Raw genomic sequence first — 15,240 nt, 5'->3', positions numbered from 1 at the left:
GATGGTCTTTTGTACTCTATTTAATTTATATTTCAAATATCTACAATTAGAAAAAATAAGCTGTGAATGGACAGTTTTACAATTACTTATAGGTATATGTCCTTGAAGACCACAGCTAGGAACAAAATACTTTTTAGATGGTATATAAAATTATGGGACCTATCACCTATTTAAATTGTGAATATTGATATTTTCATAAGTAGACAATATATTGTGTTTGACAAACTTGTTTGTATTATAATAAATTATGAGATGGTGCATAACTTACTACTGTGTTTGGAGCTATTGTTTGATTTATAGATTCTTATGATACACTTTTGATTTATAGGTATTTATAGAATCATAGAATCATTAAGATTGGAAAAGACCTCTAAGATCATTGAGTTCAACCATCAACCCAACACCACCGTGCTCACTACACCATGTCCCTAAGCGCCTCATCTACACGTCTTTTAAGTACTTCCAGGGTCGGTGACTCAACCACTGCCCTGGGCAGCCTGTTCCAAGGCCTGACCACTCTTTCAGTAAAGAAATTTTTCCTGATGTCCAATCTAAACCTCCCTTGGCGCAACGTGAGGCCATTTCCTCTCATCCTATTGCTTGTTACTTGGGAGAAAAGACCAACACCCATCAGTTATGATATACTACAAATAAGACCAGTCCGTGGCAACCATTACTCAGTAAAACATGGCCTTGGATTATGGGTGTTCACTCACTTGTTGAAAAAAAAAAATCTGAAATGCGAGATGTATAAATTATTACTGGCCCAATTATTCATTTTGAACCAAAGTCCCAGCTGTTGTAAATTAAGTTTAGCAGTTAAAGTCAATGAATCCCTATCTCTAATACCAGTGGGAAGTTGGACCTGAGACAACTTACGCCTGTGCACAGCAGTGCGGTGCCAGGAGATCAGGCGGCAAGGGATGAGATACCCAGACAGCCAGGCCCAGGAGAGCAAACCACATAACCTAATTCCCACCATCGATCAACGACAGAATTAATGGCATATGCTTCCCTGCAATTAGGCTCTACTCAGTCACAGGAGCCAGGGCAAATGGGACAAATAGCAGTTTGATTCAAATTTGAGAACAAAATGGGGCATTAAAAAGGAAATCCTCCCAACCCACTCCCTCCCTGTGGATGCACAGGGTCCACATGTTTTACATTTCAAAATGAGAGGCCTTGCAAAGACAGAAGGGGACCAGAATTCTGGTGATGAGCATCCAGAGCCCCTTCTCCATCAGCTCGTCCCAAACATTTTGGATTTCATACGTTCTGTAGGGTATTTCAGCCTGTTGCAGAGATAAGGATCCCTCATGAAACACCGCACTTGCAGATCTATATATTGTTAAATATCTGAACACGATAAATATACCTGTTGCCAGAAAGAGAAAGTGCAAAAAAAGAACTATGATGAGAAAATACAAAATACTAGAGATAGAAAGTGGATTCAGGACCTCAGGGGACTGCATGTGGAAGAAGTCCAACATTTCTTCAAATGAAAACTACTAACGCTATGCAGAATTCATACCCCAGTCAAATGTAAAACTTTGTGGAATCAAGCTCCTAACTTCTCTGAGAAGTAATAGGACATTAAAAGAACATTAAAAAAATTATTAAAAGTAAGCAGAGTGTGGAGTAGAGAAGGAACTGATGAGAAAAGTCCAGTGTCTTAGAGACCAAGAAACGTAGGGTAAACGCGTGAGAGAGGAGAGCAACTCAGGTCATGCCAGTCCTGCTCCTCAGATCTCCCTGGTGGGAAAGGCTTGGGAACGGATTTTAAAGGACAGCATCAGAGAGACAAACAAGGGGGAAAGGGGCACTGCTGAACAGGGCAGTGTCAGATTTGATGGAGCTTATCAGCGTTGTTCCTTACGGAGGGAGCCTGCATCTGCCTGTCTCAGTACTTTCATTAACAGCTGCAGCATGAAAAGTACTGATGAAGTGTACAGATTATTAAAAAAGGCATTGTACTGCTGGTGGAGGACTGAAGGAAAGGTATTTCATGTAAGAACCAGATGACCTTGAAGATTCAAGTCATAAAAATGGGATGAATTCAATAGTAATAAACACAAGGCTTTCCACTTGTCTGCCTGCAACAATACGTTTGCTATAAAACCTCAGTCAGAAACAACCAAGAACCAGTTGTGCCAGCTGGGCTTGAAAGATGATGAGTCACCAACAGAAAGCAGCTGAGAAAAATCTCAGAATTCAATCACAGACTTTTCTAAACATACAGCATAGTATTAATTGCATTTTGCAAGGCTTCAAGCACCATACGTGTGTATATATGTGTGGTGTGTATATATATATATGTATAAAAAATATATATCAAGGGATAAATAGCGGTAGTTAGAGAAGAACTTGATGAAGAAAGAGAGCTGGAACAAGGATAAGTGGTTATGAACTTTCCTTGGGTAAATTTACCCTGGAAGTTAGATGACCATCTCTAACTACCAAAGCAGGGAGGCTCTGCGAAAACCTTTCCAGCATCCCAGATCTCCCCACTGGTTTTAAATGGAGCTCGGTGGGTTCATGGACAGGATTATGAGACGAGGCAGGCAGGAGGATGGACTGGGACCGTGCATCCTCAGAGCTGGCAGTCCCGAAACCCTAACCTGCGCCGGCCCCCTGCACCTCTAGGCAGCTCGGCAGGTCCCTAACCCAGCCCGAAGGACAGCAGATGTGGCCCCTGAGTCCGTTCACCCACTGGGGCTGCTTCAAGGGAGACGGCCAGCGCAGGAGCCGTGAGAGCCAGCAGCTGTTGAAAGCGATCCCTGCGTGCAGCCACAATTAACTCGGCAGCGCTGGCTGCGGATGCTGCGGCCAGGGGACACTGCTAATGCATTGCCCATTGAACTCGCACTGACTTCTGCCTCAGCTGTTCAGTTCTTTAAAAACCTCTTTAAACCCACCAAGCAGAGTAGCATAAAAAGCAGCCTCACACAGTCTTGAACTGTTAAATAATAATCCCACTATTAGCAGGCTGGGGCTGGATTTGCGAGATCTGCCTTTCTGACAGCATGCAATTAATTCCCAGGAGCTGCCAGACACAACAAGGGGGTTGAAAGGCTCCAGCCTTTTGTAATAAATAGGCGTCACAAATGAATTTACTATTAGCTTGCTACAGTGGACCAAAGACACATAAATATTTATTACAATTACAAAATTGTGTCAAAAAAAGCAAAAGGCTCATATTTTCCTGCCTCACCAACAGGCTAGAAACCCTGCTCCACCCATTTCTCACTCAGCACCTTCTTTTAGCAGACTAAATGGACAAGATGAACCGCAGGCAAAAGTATGATATTGAATATTATAGTCAGAAGATTAATTTGCTGTAACACAGCATTACCAAAGACCTTCAGCTGAGCGTGGCACCTCGCATTGGTGTTGTACAGCAGCATAATGAAACAGCCCCCAGCCTGAGGGCTTTGCAGGGACATACGGCGTCCAGGCGGACAGCCTCGTGCTCCAGGAGGTCCATCAGGTGCCGGTTAGCCTTGGAAATGGGTCCTGGGAAAGGCAATAAAATAACATGGAACAGAGAGAGAAGCACCCTATGGTGCTGTCCTCACCATGGCAAGGAGAGAGACCCCAGGATGGGTCCTGCCGCTGGAGCCCGACTCCTCATGGGGCAGTGACCCCCAGGTACGGGCACAGCACTGCAGATGAATGATGGCCTTCACATCCCCAAGCAAAAAGCAGCAAAGGGTTAGTGTCACAGGATGGATCAGCTTCTGGTGGTGGGATCAGCTCCCATCCTCAGTGTCGCAGCACAGCGTGGTAGCCCAGCCATGGGACAAGTGCCCAGTCCCCTCGCCATCCCCACAGATCTGCCTCGCAGGTGGGGTTCACCTCGTGAGATGGAGATGCCTGTTGTGTAGACAGCTCCCAATCAGCCACTGTCCCGACCAGCAGAGAGAAATTCATCTTGGTCACTGGAAGTGCCCAAAGCGGAGCAGAGGAGTGCCATGTGCCATGGCCCCGAGTCGCCGCCTTCGTTGCACGAGTGAGGGCAAACAAGCCCTGCCTCCACTAGCCATGCTGCCCACTTGGAAAAGGGCTTAGAAAAAGGGTACAGAATTTAAATGAGTCGAGACTTTTCCCTGCTGGATTTTATAACAGAGTTTGCAGCCCAGCCTCAGGACAGCCAGGCTTTCCAGCAACAGGATTAGAGACATTTAACCATGAATTAAATATCAATATAAACCTGGTGATGGGCGGTGGTTTCCAGCAGTACCTTCTATTTATTTGTCACAGTCATTGTAAATGTAACTGATTCTGCTGGGCTGAGCTCTCACAAGTTTGTCCTGCAGGTACAGACCTTCAGCGTTGCTATGTTTCTGGGATAAAAGTAAAAAAGTCCAAATCTGAGATGTTGCGTTCATGAGGAAATCCATCAGAGCCTCTGGCTGACTACCACCTAGCTCAGGTATTGGGGTAACTTGGGACCACACATGACACTAAAATCACACGGGGATGCAACCAAACCAAATCATGCATTTTAGCAAACGTTGCTTGGCTAAATGGCCTTTAGCAGAGATCCCTTTCCCCAATTTTCTCCTATACGTTTTTAAGAGATCCCCCTTCCCCAAATCCTTTAATGAAGAAAAAGAGCATGCGCTGTGGAGTTTTCTCTCCTTTTTCTTTCCTTTGTCTACTTAGGAGTTCCACAAAAAGCTACTGAATTGGACTGCAGGCAGTTTCAAGGAAGGGATAATTATGCCCAATGACACAGGAGCAGTAGCAGAGGGATTGCTCGTATTACCTCATCTTTTAGCTCTATTGCTGGGGGGCTCAATTTAAACTGAAACAACCCAACGCCCCATCTCATGCTATGAATCCTAAACATGCCTTACTCCACAGGGGTCGACCGATATTAGATAAACGCTTTGCTTCTATTTAAGACAAGAAGTCCACGTTGGTGATGTTGAACCGTAACGTGCAAAATGCTCCAGCTCCCCCAGCAGCTCCTGCTCTGAGCCACCAGCCCTGCTCCTGCCCCGGGCTGGCCCTTGGGCTCCTCCACGGCCGCCTGCTCTCCAGTCCTCCTCCTCCTCTTCCCCTTGCCTGCCCAGCCCCAGCACCCCCCACTCGCACCCCCTTCCCCTCCTCTCCCCGAGCCCCGCAGGGCTGCTCCGTTGGCGCAGACGCACCACGTCCCCCCGTCCGGCCACCGCCTGGCAGGGACACTGCACGAGTCTGCTACGTGACTTGTGCTCATGGCGGGGGGAAATGGGGAAGTCTGGGGGGGTGCTGCTCCAAGCAACCCCTTGTCTCTAAACTGGAAAGCACAGAGCACTACACAGAGCTCTGGTGTGCAGAAACCAAGTCCAGAAGATGTTACTATTATTTTAAATTGCAGATGTCAGATGAAGCACATCTACATCTTTCTGATCAAATAGTCTCTTTAAAATAGCATCTATTGTTATTTATCACAATAATAGAGGTTATGTGGGGAAAAATTAGCTGAAAGCTGCTTTATAGATTACGCCTGATTCAAGTTAGAAAAGTACAGACTAAGTAAAGAGAACCAAGGTACTTCCCATAGTTTTTGCTCCTGATATATCCAGATAGATAAAAACATTTGAATGGGAGTCCCCTTCAGCGTCCAGCACGGCCCGAGCACTCCAGCACTCGGACAAGTGAACCGGAGGCGGTTCCTCCCCTTCCGACGCCCCGCACACCAGCAGCGCGGCACACGCAGGCGACACGCGCTGTGCCCGACTGCGGTAAGGAGTACCACAAGTCAACTGAGCCGATAAATAAGCTCAACTACAAACCATCCAAACAGTCTTTTAAAGCTGCGTGCATCCCAGAGGATCTCCAGCAGACATCTGGCCACAGCTGGCTGCTTAATCAGCTGCCTGCAGGAAGAACCACATGCATAATAAACCAATTTTCATTTAAGTCAATATTGCACTGGTGTGACCTTTTCCAGGAGTGCGTATGGGTAAACTCCAGCAATCAACAGCACTAAAGCTCAGCAGCTGCGTGCGGGAAGGCTCATGCCTGACAATTCATCGCTCACAGCCGAAGCTGGCATACACCAAAGAGGAGAACAGCGCTTTGTGTTTGCTTCTGCGAGCACCAAGAGGGTAGCAGCACTTGCGGGGTGAAGATGAGGATACACATCTGCAGAGTAGCTGAAGAAGAGACCTGCTTAACATGTAAACTCATCACGCTCTGTGTGAGCAACTGCACCAGTGATTCAGAGAGGAGAATGAATAGGGAAGAGATGAAATTTGCAGTTTAATTAAACTACTAGGAATTATCAAAGTGGGGAAAACTGAGAAACAGCACAGGGGAATCCACGGGCAGAAGGCAGTGGCTATTTTGCTAAGCTGCCACCTAATACAGGAGTACATTAGTATAAATAAAAGCAACCTAAATCTCAAAAGCATCAGAGAAATCCAGGAGACATAAAGGTAAGAATTAGGCCACCATGGTCCAGAGCAGCAGAAAAGCCAGCGTTTCTCTGGATCACCAGCTTGGAGGGGTCCTACCAGACCCCCCCAGAGACCGAGGGCGATGCAGACCACGCAGCAGCTCTCCTTCAGGGGCTGCCTCAACCTGCCTCAGCCAGAGAGGGGCTTGGAGAGCCTTTTCTTAACCAGGGCCAGAGCGGGTAGAAGAGCACCATGAAGGAAAGTGCTGCTTCCATATGTGCCCACACAGTACCTGGAGGCATCTCAGCAGCTTCCCTCCCTCCGCAAGCTGCAAGCCGCTGGGATGCTACAGTGCTCAGCGGGGCCCTGCCTCTGCACCAAGGCACTCACCTGCGCTGCCGCAGGTTGGTAGCTATAGCAATGAATGAGTTGAAGAATCAATAGGTGTAATTATAATGAATACAACTGCTGGAGTTAACCAGGCAGTCCTAAGATTGGAGTCTGGTATTTGCTGCTGCTGTTCCTTTTGCTGCTTAGCAAAGCAGGTGTCCTGTTGATTTATTTATTTATTCATCTTCATTCTGACTGTAGCATCATTTACTTCCCTTCTGTCTGATCCAGCCCATGCTCCCCAGACTCTGGGTATACGCAGGCATAGCCAGTCTCTGGTTTGGACAACACTGGAAATAGTCACATCACTGGTTATCAAATAAATATCCTTGCACAACTCAAGATTTCAAGCTCTCGCTTCACAGGGCCTTCCAGGGCTCCCATGGGATTTCTGCTCCATGTTCACCACTATGCTCCTTCCACTTTGCCAGTTCACGTCTGCCAGCTCTGCCCCGTGAAGGGACACCAACGCTTGCTCAGCTCCCTACATCCCACCTGGGACAAAGTCCTCTGGTCCGTCCTGGGCTGGCAGGGGGTCACAGCCCATTAAATGCCCTAGACCCAAAGCCCCAGCACAACCGTGTCAGAAAACAGACATCCCGGAGAAGAGCAGGGATGTTAAAACTCCTCACCCGGAGCTCAGGAGAGCGCACGATGCAGTCTGTACTCAGCTGTGGTCCTTCAGTGCCTGGCCAGCCCCTTCTCGGCATCCTCTGCGCAGGAGCCTTGTCTGCACCGAGAGTTGTTGGCAGCTTTCTCTTGGGAACAGCCCCACAACCAGCAACAGCGTATGGCAGCTTCTGGCATGTCCTGTCCAGGGAAGCTGTTCAACAGGCATCGGACAAGGCCATCGGTCAGGCATGCGTTTGGGTGCAGTCCCTGCTGGCACACTCACTGGGCAAGCAACCCCAGCACCCAGCCAAAAAGGGAGAAAATGTAAAACTCCTCAGCTCTGTCTCCTGGCCTGGGACCTCCACGGCAATGCCAGGTGCCGCAGCCGCTCAGCCGGCACGGGCAGCAGGAGCTGAGGGAAGCCATTGAGAGGCATATCTACTTCTGTCCAGCAAAACCTGCCCCACTGTGGAGTAACCTGCAGCCAACAGCTCAAAGGAGCCCTTTCTTCCCTTGTATTTTCAGTGTTTCACTATTCTGTTTTATTAACCATATAAAGAAAAATAATTTAACTGAAATGTGCCAAAAGGAAAATGTTGGGAGTCAAGCACCCATAAGTCTCCCTGAAGTGACAGCCAGCGGGAGATGTGCCAGAAGAGGCTTTGCTCTTCTCCAGGCCAGAAGAAACCTCGGGAAGGGACAGCAGTTTGGGAGACTAACGTAGCAAAAAGGTGCATGTGAGTGTGCTTTGACTCCCTGTCTCTGCACGTTGCTGCTGACGGACTCCGTGCCCACAAAACCAGCCCTGAGCAAAGGCAGCCCAAGCCTGCACACCAGCAGCACCGCCCGTGTCTGCAGGGGAGCCAGGAGGAGGTCCGAGCACATCTCCTCCCTCTGCACCCACCCAGGCTCACGGCCACCCGGCGGCACAGCCTCCCGTGCCCACGGCCGCCCTCCCCGCTCCTCTCCCAAAGCGGAGGGAGCTGCCCGTGCGGCACACCGCCTCCCGAGAGAAAAGCACCCCGTCACGTTAACGTTAAGGCTCTGTGTATAATCACAGACATTAACGGCATCACTTAGAGAAAACCAGCGCTCGTTCGGTAACCACCCCACGTCTGCCAAATGGTACAACTACTGCATCGCGCCGGGCTGACAGACTGCAAGGTACCCCCGAGCACAGATTCGGCTGCAATCTAGCACGTAACGGCGATGGCAGAGATGACAGCTAATCAGTGCTGCTGATGTACATTAAACAATAACAAACCATTCTCCACTCAGGCCTCTCTGCGCTAGTTATCCTCTTGAACTCCATAAAGCAGCAAAGGAGAAATATCAAATAGACTCCCCCCACCTTTTTTTTTTTTTACAGCTAAGTTTGTCATCAGCTTTACCTGCCTGTTAAAGTCTTGGGGAGATACATGAGGACAAGTTATTTTTCTCTACAGCAACTCATCCCTAGTCACATCCACTTAGAGAGTTTTGATTTACAACAGGGAGAGAAAGCCCCAGATGGTGGAAGATGCTGCCCACCAACACCCCCTCCGTGCCCCCCTTCAGCAACGCAGGACCTGCCTGCAGAGACCCAGGAGCAGGTTTCCGAACACCAAGAAATGGCCGGGCTCTGCTCCCATCGGAGGGTGGGTAGACTCCAGCAAGCTGAGTGGGGTTACGGTTGTAGCGGCCGTTCGTTGCCCCGTGCAGTGAGCACCACTGGGCACCAAAGCACTGCACTTAACACTCACCACAAAGGCAAGCCCAGCACAAGATGTGTTTGCTTTCCAGTCCAACTGCAAACTCTTGGCATTTTCCCCCCAAGCAAGTCTTAGACTCAGGAACATCAGTGGAAGGTTTGATCTGCACCACATGTCCAGAGCTTGTCAAGAAAAAACCCCAAACTGGGTGAGATTCCCTCCTCTCAGGTTCAGTTAGGGTGGAAATGCTGCTGACCCAGCAAAGATTTGCTTCTGAGTCTGGGTGTGATGGTGGTCCCACTCTACTAAAAACATTCATAAACCTATTTGCAAAGGGAAACTGCTTCTCCAGCCTCACTCATGGTCAGATGCCTCTAAGAAATCAGTCACATAGAATGGCTAGACGAGGGGCAGCTGGAGAATTTTAATGCTTCTTTCATGCCAAAAAGCATATAAAAACTTCATACACTGGATCATCTCCCCTATCTGCCCTTTATAGGTGGCAGGTTTATAACTTCTGAAATCCATGCCCCTGACCTAACACACCAGCACTTTTATGTTTGTGCAGCAGACTGCCAAAACCCCTCCTCTTTTCAGAATCAGCACATGCACCCGCATAACCTACAAACTGGTGTGGGTCCAGACCTGCTTCGAGTCTCCGGGTGCTCCTTGGATGGGACCCCCAAGCACGAAGGTGCAGGGCCCCCCAGGTGCTGCCGCAGGGCATCAGCACGGTGCGGAGGTGATCAAGGCCTTCGTTTTGTAGCTGCCACTGAACAGACAGCAACACAAGACCTCGCAGAAAAAAAAAAATGAGACAAACCATCCTTTACTGTACGCATTCCCTGAAAGGGCTCAACGTTCACTCCAATTATTATTTTAATGTCTGCTAACATCTGGGCTTCTGTGATTACAAGGGAGCCAGGGCTGTATTGAATTATCACTAAGAAAAGACCTTTCTCCTTTTCTATGTTGAATACATTCAGGTGAATGACTCCTTTCCAAAGATGAAATTGCAAGTTGGGCTTGAAAACAAAGCAGTTTTCCTGCTTCTGTCCTAGCATTTACAACATTTGATACCAGGTTTTAAAGCTTTAAATGTTCCAGGAGATGAAAGTATTAACTACTAAACGGATTCAACAAAACTCATCTTCATATGCTTACAAGAGACTGAGCACTTAAAATTTACATTGCACACATTTTCTAGTAATTTACTGGAAAAAAAAGTAATAAATTCTGAGTAAAAAGACTTTGCTATGCCTTCCTTTGTCTGAGAGGCAATGCGGCTCAGCATGCGGCTTGTTTCCACTATATTTTTTCTGCATCTGCGGCCATCGTTCCTCCTCCCCAGGCCATCAGACATCCTTCTTGGTTCAGGTGCCACACACCTCCCCACAGCCAGACTGGGACCGCAGCACATTCCCTCCACATCCATTTCCAGTGCAGTAGGTATTAGATAAGGAAAACCCAGCTTTTACATTCTTACAGAAGATATTCTGACCTTGTCCTTAAGAGCCGATTTGTACATCCAGCACTTCCTTTTGTAGCAAACTGTTCAACTGACTCAACACAAATCTCGCGGGCCATGAGAATTTGGCAGTCTCAAACGCAGCTCCCGCGTTACGGGGAAAGCAGGTGGAGAAACGAAAGCTGCTGGGGGTTCTCAGACCAGCGTACCAGCCTCCTGCCAGCTGTAAGTGCCACCACCCCGACCTCGCCTCCCGGCAAGGCCGTTTCCTGCACCTGCAAAGCCCCATCGCCTCAGCCAGCAGGAGCACGTTCCCACCGGCCACGCGACGCCCGTCGATGAGGTTTGTGACGCAGCTCAAATGCTCAGGGGCTCGGAAATGTGAGCTGCTAATGTCCGGTGAGCTCCCAGCTAAGCAATGGATGATCAGAATATCTATCCATCAAAATGGTATTTCGGAAGCAGCTCATCTGGATCAGCCTTTTAAATCACATAGTCCTCGCCAAGACATCTCAATTTTACAATTCCTAAACCCAACCTTTCCTTCACATAAATAAACAAGCAGGAGCTGAAGGCTGAGTTAGTACAGAGTCAGCCAAAGGAGACGCCGATATCTGCAGGCACACTAACGCTTTGTGAATACAGTTTATAATGAACTGTGCACACTATTAAGGTTTCGCTGGCCAGGCTGGCCTCTCAGCACGTATGGAGATTTGCTTCAAGACCTGGGGTTAGGATAGACGGCTGCTTTCCAGGACTGTGCGGATACTCCCCAGGAGCACCGCCTTGATTTTTTTTTTTTTTAATAAATACTTTGCTTTGAGAACTGCACTGATGCAGAAACCTGCTGTGAGGATTACTGCAAATAGATGATCCAACATTAAACAGCCACTTTAAAACCAGCGCATGATTTCCAGAAGATCCCTGCCCTCCATCAGGAAACCACGACGTCTGCCCTGTAGGCAGAGACAGCCGTGCTAAAGCCAGCGCTACCTGACAAAGCTGTACCAAGCTGAACGTGGCTCCATCAATACCAACTGCTGCTAGCACCATGTCTGGTCACACGGGACAAGTTTCTGTGGCAAACGCACTTGACTTCCGAGCTTAACTGTAGAGGAAAAGCTGGTTTTTTTCAACGGTTTAAAGACTCAGGAACAAGAAATCTGCATATTTCCAGGGAACACGTACCAACATCCAGGTCAGCAATTTAGGTCACGCTGGCCTTGTTACGTTGCTGTCTTCTGCTCCAAAACAAGCAGCCAGCTCCAGAGGACAGGGCCTTAATACGCATCAAACCAGGTCATTAACAGGGAGAGGCTAAGAACTTCAGGCTACGCTTTCTGCATTGAATGCATGTGAAAGATGAATATGAAACACTAAGAAGTTACAAATGGACAGAAGGCTACCAACTGTGCAAACGGAGCCAGGGCTGTAAAATCCAGGAGACCAGGACACAGTGTACTTTTTCAAGATGGCTATTAACACATTTTAGCAGTTTCTACCATCTTGAAATCCCTAGGGGGGACAGTGGGGGGAAACCACCTTTCAAGTCCTGAACAAACATAACATTAAAGCACAAAAATAAGGTCTACAATTGCTTGCCATCTTAAAGCATCACTATGCTTATAAGGAAAGCCAAGGAAACCAACTGCAGGTTTAAATGTTAGAGTAATATAAATTCTCACACGTTAAAAAGGAGTGCCTGAGCTTTATTTTGTACCAAAAAAGAGCTGTAGCCCTGCTCTGCTGCTGCACCCCGCCAGAGGCGACAATGGTAAAAATGGCAGGGGAACAAGGAAGACCAGTTGCCCTCAGGGGACCATTACCATCAAAAAACCAGGTGACTGAGTATTCAATTCCCACTTTTACTCTTGAAAAAAACCCCTGTCTCTGGGCACAACATAAGTTTGTTCAATTCCAAGAACCAATGCTTCACATTAGTGTAATTACACCATGTGAACAACTCAGATGGAGAAAAGCCACTTTCTGCATCAGGTTTGGCAGGTGTCAGTAGTTGGAGCAAGTTCCCTGTAGCATTGCTACATGTAAAATGAAAGAATACCAGCTTAAAGGTGCCAATGAGGATTTAAGTCTCCAGTTCCCAGCACTGCCACTGACTTCTCGGATAACCTTGAACATGTCCCTTGAGCTCTTTCCCTCCACAGAAGCCTTTTAGGACACTACAGTCTTCTTCACACACACAAGTATTTAACTTCTGAGAGATACCTACCCGAGACATGAGAGAGGGGCAGGAAGTTACGCTGAATTAAGTCTCAATCATCAGTGACTTCGCTTCCTGGCTTCTCAGGACCTTAAGGCACTCCAGTGTTGTTACTTATCACTGACATCCCTGGCTGTGTTTTCTCAGCAGATTTCCCCATAAGTTACAAGATTTTGATGACCTACCTATGGAGCAGAGTCTGCTTCCCAACACAGGAACTCATTGACGGACTGCTGATGAAATACATACAGATATTCAAAAATTGCTTCTACAGGTGTTTCAGCAAACACATGCTGGAAATTCTTCTGGACAAATAGTCTTATTTTTCATTACATTTCTGTTGCCTGTCTGAAAGCACTGCCAAGCTATTATTTGGAAATACTTTAATGCCTGCTGAAATGAACCTGATCATTCCCAAAAAATAAATGGCCTAAAAACAAAGTGATGGACTTGCAGTTTAAGTACTCAGGAGTTACAGCAATAGGAGAAGCAGAAACATAAGGAGGTCAGACCAGCTCAGAAACAGAGGACAGCATGGTGGTTCCCACCAGCATCTGGGACCAAGTGCTCTGGGATTAGCACTGGATGCCTCTTGTCCTCCTGCTGATCTTTAAGGTGTCAGTTGGGATTTCTAAGCCACCACTAAGACCTCTTCATGTTCCTTCACCACGTTTCACATACATTTTATCAAAAATCATTCTTCAGTCCCAAGAAGAGACTGTTCTGGCATGTCTTGCAGGCCAGCACAAAATGGGAGATCCACAAGCAAGCATGGGACATCTCAGCCACCCAGCAGCAGAGCGGGGACACTGATGGCAGCTCTCAGCCTGGACTGCGTCCCAGACCTGGCACCTCACCCAGCTCTTGAGACACAGGCGGTCAGATAATCTTGTAATCTCACATAACCAGATGTTATGATAACTCCGCTGTCCTGGGAATAGCCACAGCTAGAGCAGATATTCCCCCACATCTGCATTTGCTAGCTACCTGCCTGCACTATGTTGCACATGCAGAAGCTTACCGCTATGCTTTATGCATGTATATGTGCATATATATGTATATGCTTGTGTGTGTACATATATATTTGGAAGAGCAGTGTTGCCAAGTGCACCATCAGTAATGAGTCCAATATGAGACAGTCACATTGCAGATCTGATCCTCCACATGGCTGTTGGAGCCAGTCCTCCTGAGAGCCTCCAGATGGTACTTCTGGCACAGCTTTATTTTATTTGCCAGAGCCACCCCAGAAAACAGTACGCAGGCATTGAGTTAATAAAACTAGCTGCTAGGCATGAAGGGTTAACAGTTCATCTAGAAAGATTAATTTATGCTTAAAACCCATTCTGTTGTCACTTACCGAGAGAAAAAAAGTTAAGCACTGTAAAATGCGCAGCAATAATTGCATTTCCTTAAGGACGTGTCTGGCAGGAGGTCGCGATCTGTTCCATGAAGTACGTGACCATGATACTGTCATTTTGACAACATCAATGTATGTAGCCATTAATCTTACAAGTTAAAAACCCATAAATCTGTTAAACCCACTGTCATTGATTAGGAATTACATTACCACAATACACAGAAGCCTTTTAATTTTGTTTTTCCTCCAAAATGAATAAACAGGTCTGTTCAGTTTATCTTCTCCTATGCTAGAGTGATAAAGGACAAAGCCATTTCATGGCTATGCATCATTGTTTTGGAACAAAATCATACCTAAGATGCTTGGAAGAGGGGGAATGAAGAAAAATAGGTTTCCAGGGATGTAATTTAGCCCAACTACTCACGATCACTTTTCAAGAGTATCAAACACCGAGGCAGAATTTGCCAAACCTTGAATCTTGTAAATTTAGTTGATATAAACCCAGTGAATAACCCAGCAGGTCTCCTCATGAGAAAGATAAGCACGTTTGTTGTGTTGGCTCTCTATCTGGTTGGCTATTCTTTTTAATGCTCCTAGCTATTGGAAATATTCCAGATTGATCAGTTATCCAGTGAATCAACCTTCCAACGCAACGTAGCGAATTACTCCTCATTACAGTAACGACTCAATAATTCACAAAAATGACTAGGAAATCTACTGCTTTCTACTGAATTTTGACATCTGGGTGCTGCTCTAAAATGTAAAAGCAGATATGAACTTCAGCAGACAGATAATTCCACTAAGGGATTGATGTGCTGATAGTTCAGCACACAAATGCTCTACTAGACCAGCCTGACTCCATCTTCACTAAAAAACTCCCTGCAGTTTTGGTGTGATCTGGTCACCACTTCACCGTGTTCAAGTATTTGATGAGTGGAGGAGAAGGGAGGGAGGGAAGCAAAGCAAGGTCTTTTTGATAATTAACTATAAAATTGGGAACTACTGTTCAGATTTAGCCATCTGACAGTTTTATTGTTGGGAGTGTGCATATGCAAGAAAACTTCTGAGAACAAGGACTGATTGACAAGAGCTTTCTGAATTATGTTCTTTCA

This window comes from Calonectris borealis, chromosome 16 (assembly GCF_964195595.1).
Source record: "Calonectris borealis chromosome 16, bCalBor7.hap1.2, whole genome shotgun sequence".
In the NCBI taxonomy this organism is placed as follows: domain Eukaryota; kingdom Metazoa; phylum Chordata; class Aves; order Procellariiformes; family Procellariidae; genus Calonectris; species Calonectris borealis.
This window is presented reverse-complemented; position numbering follows the sequence as displayed.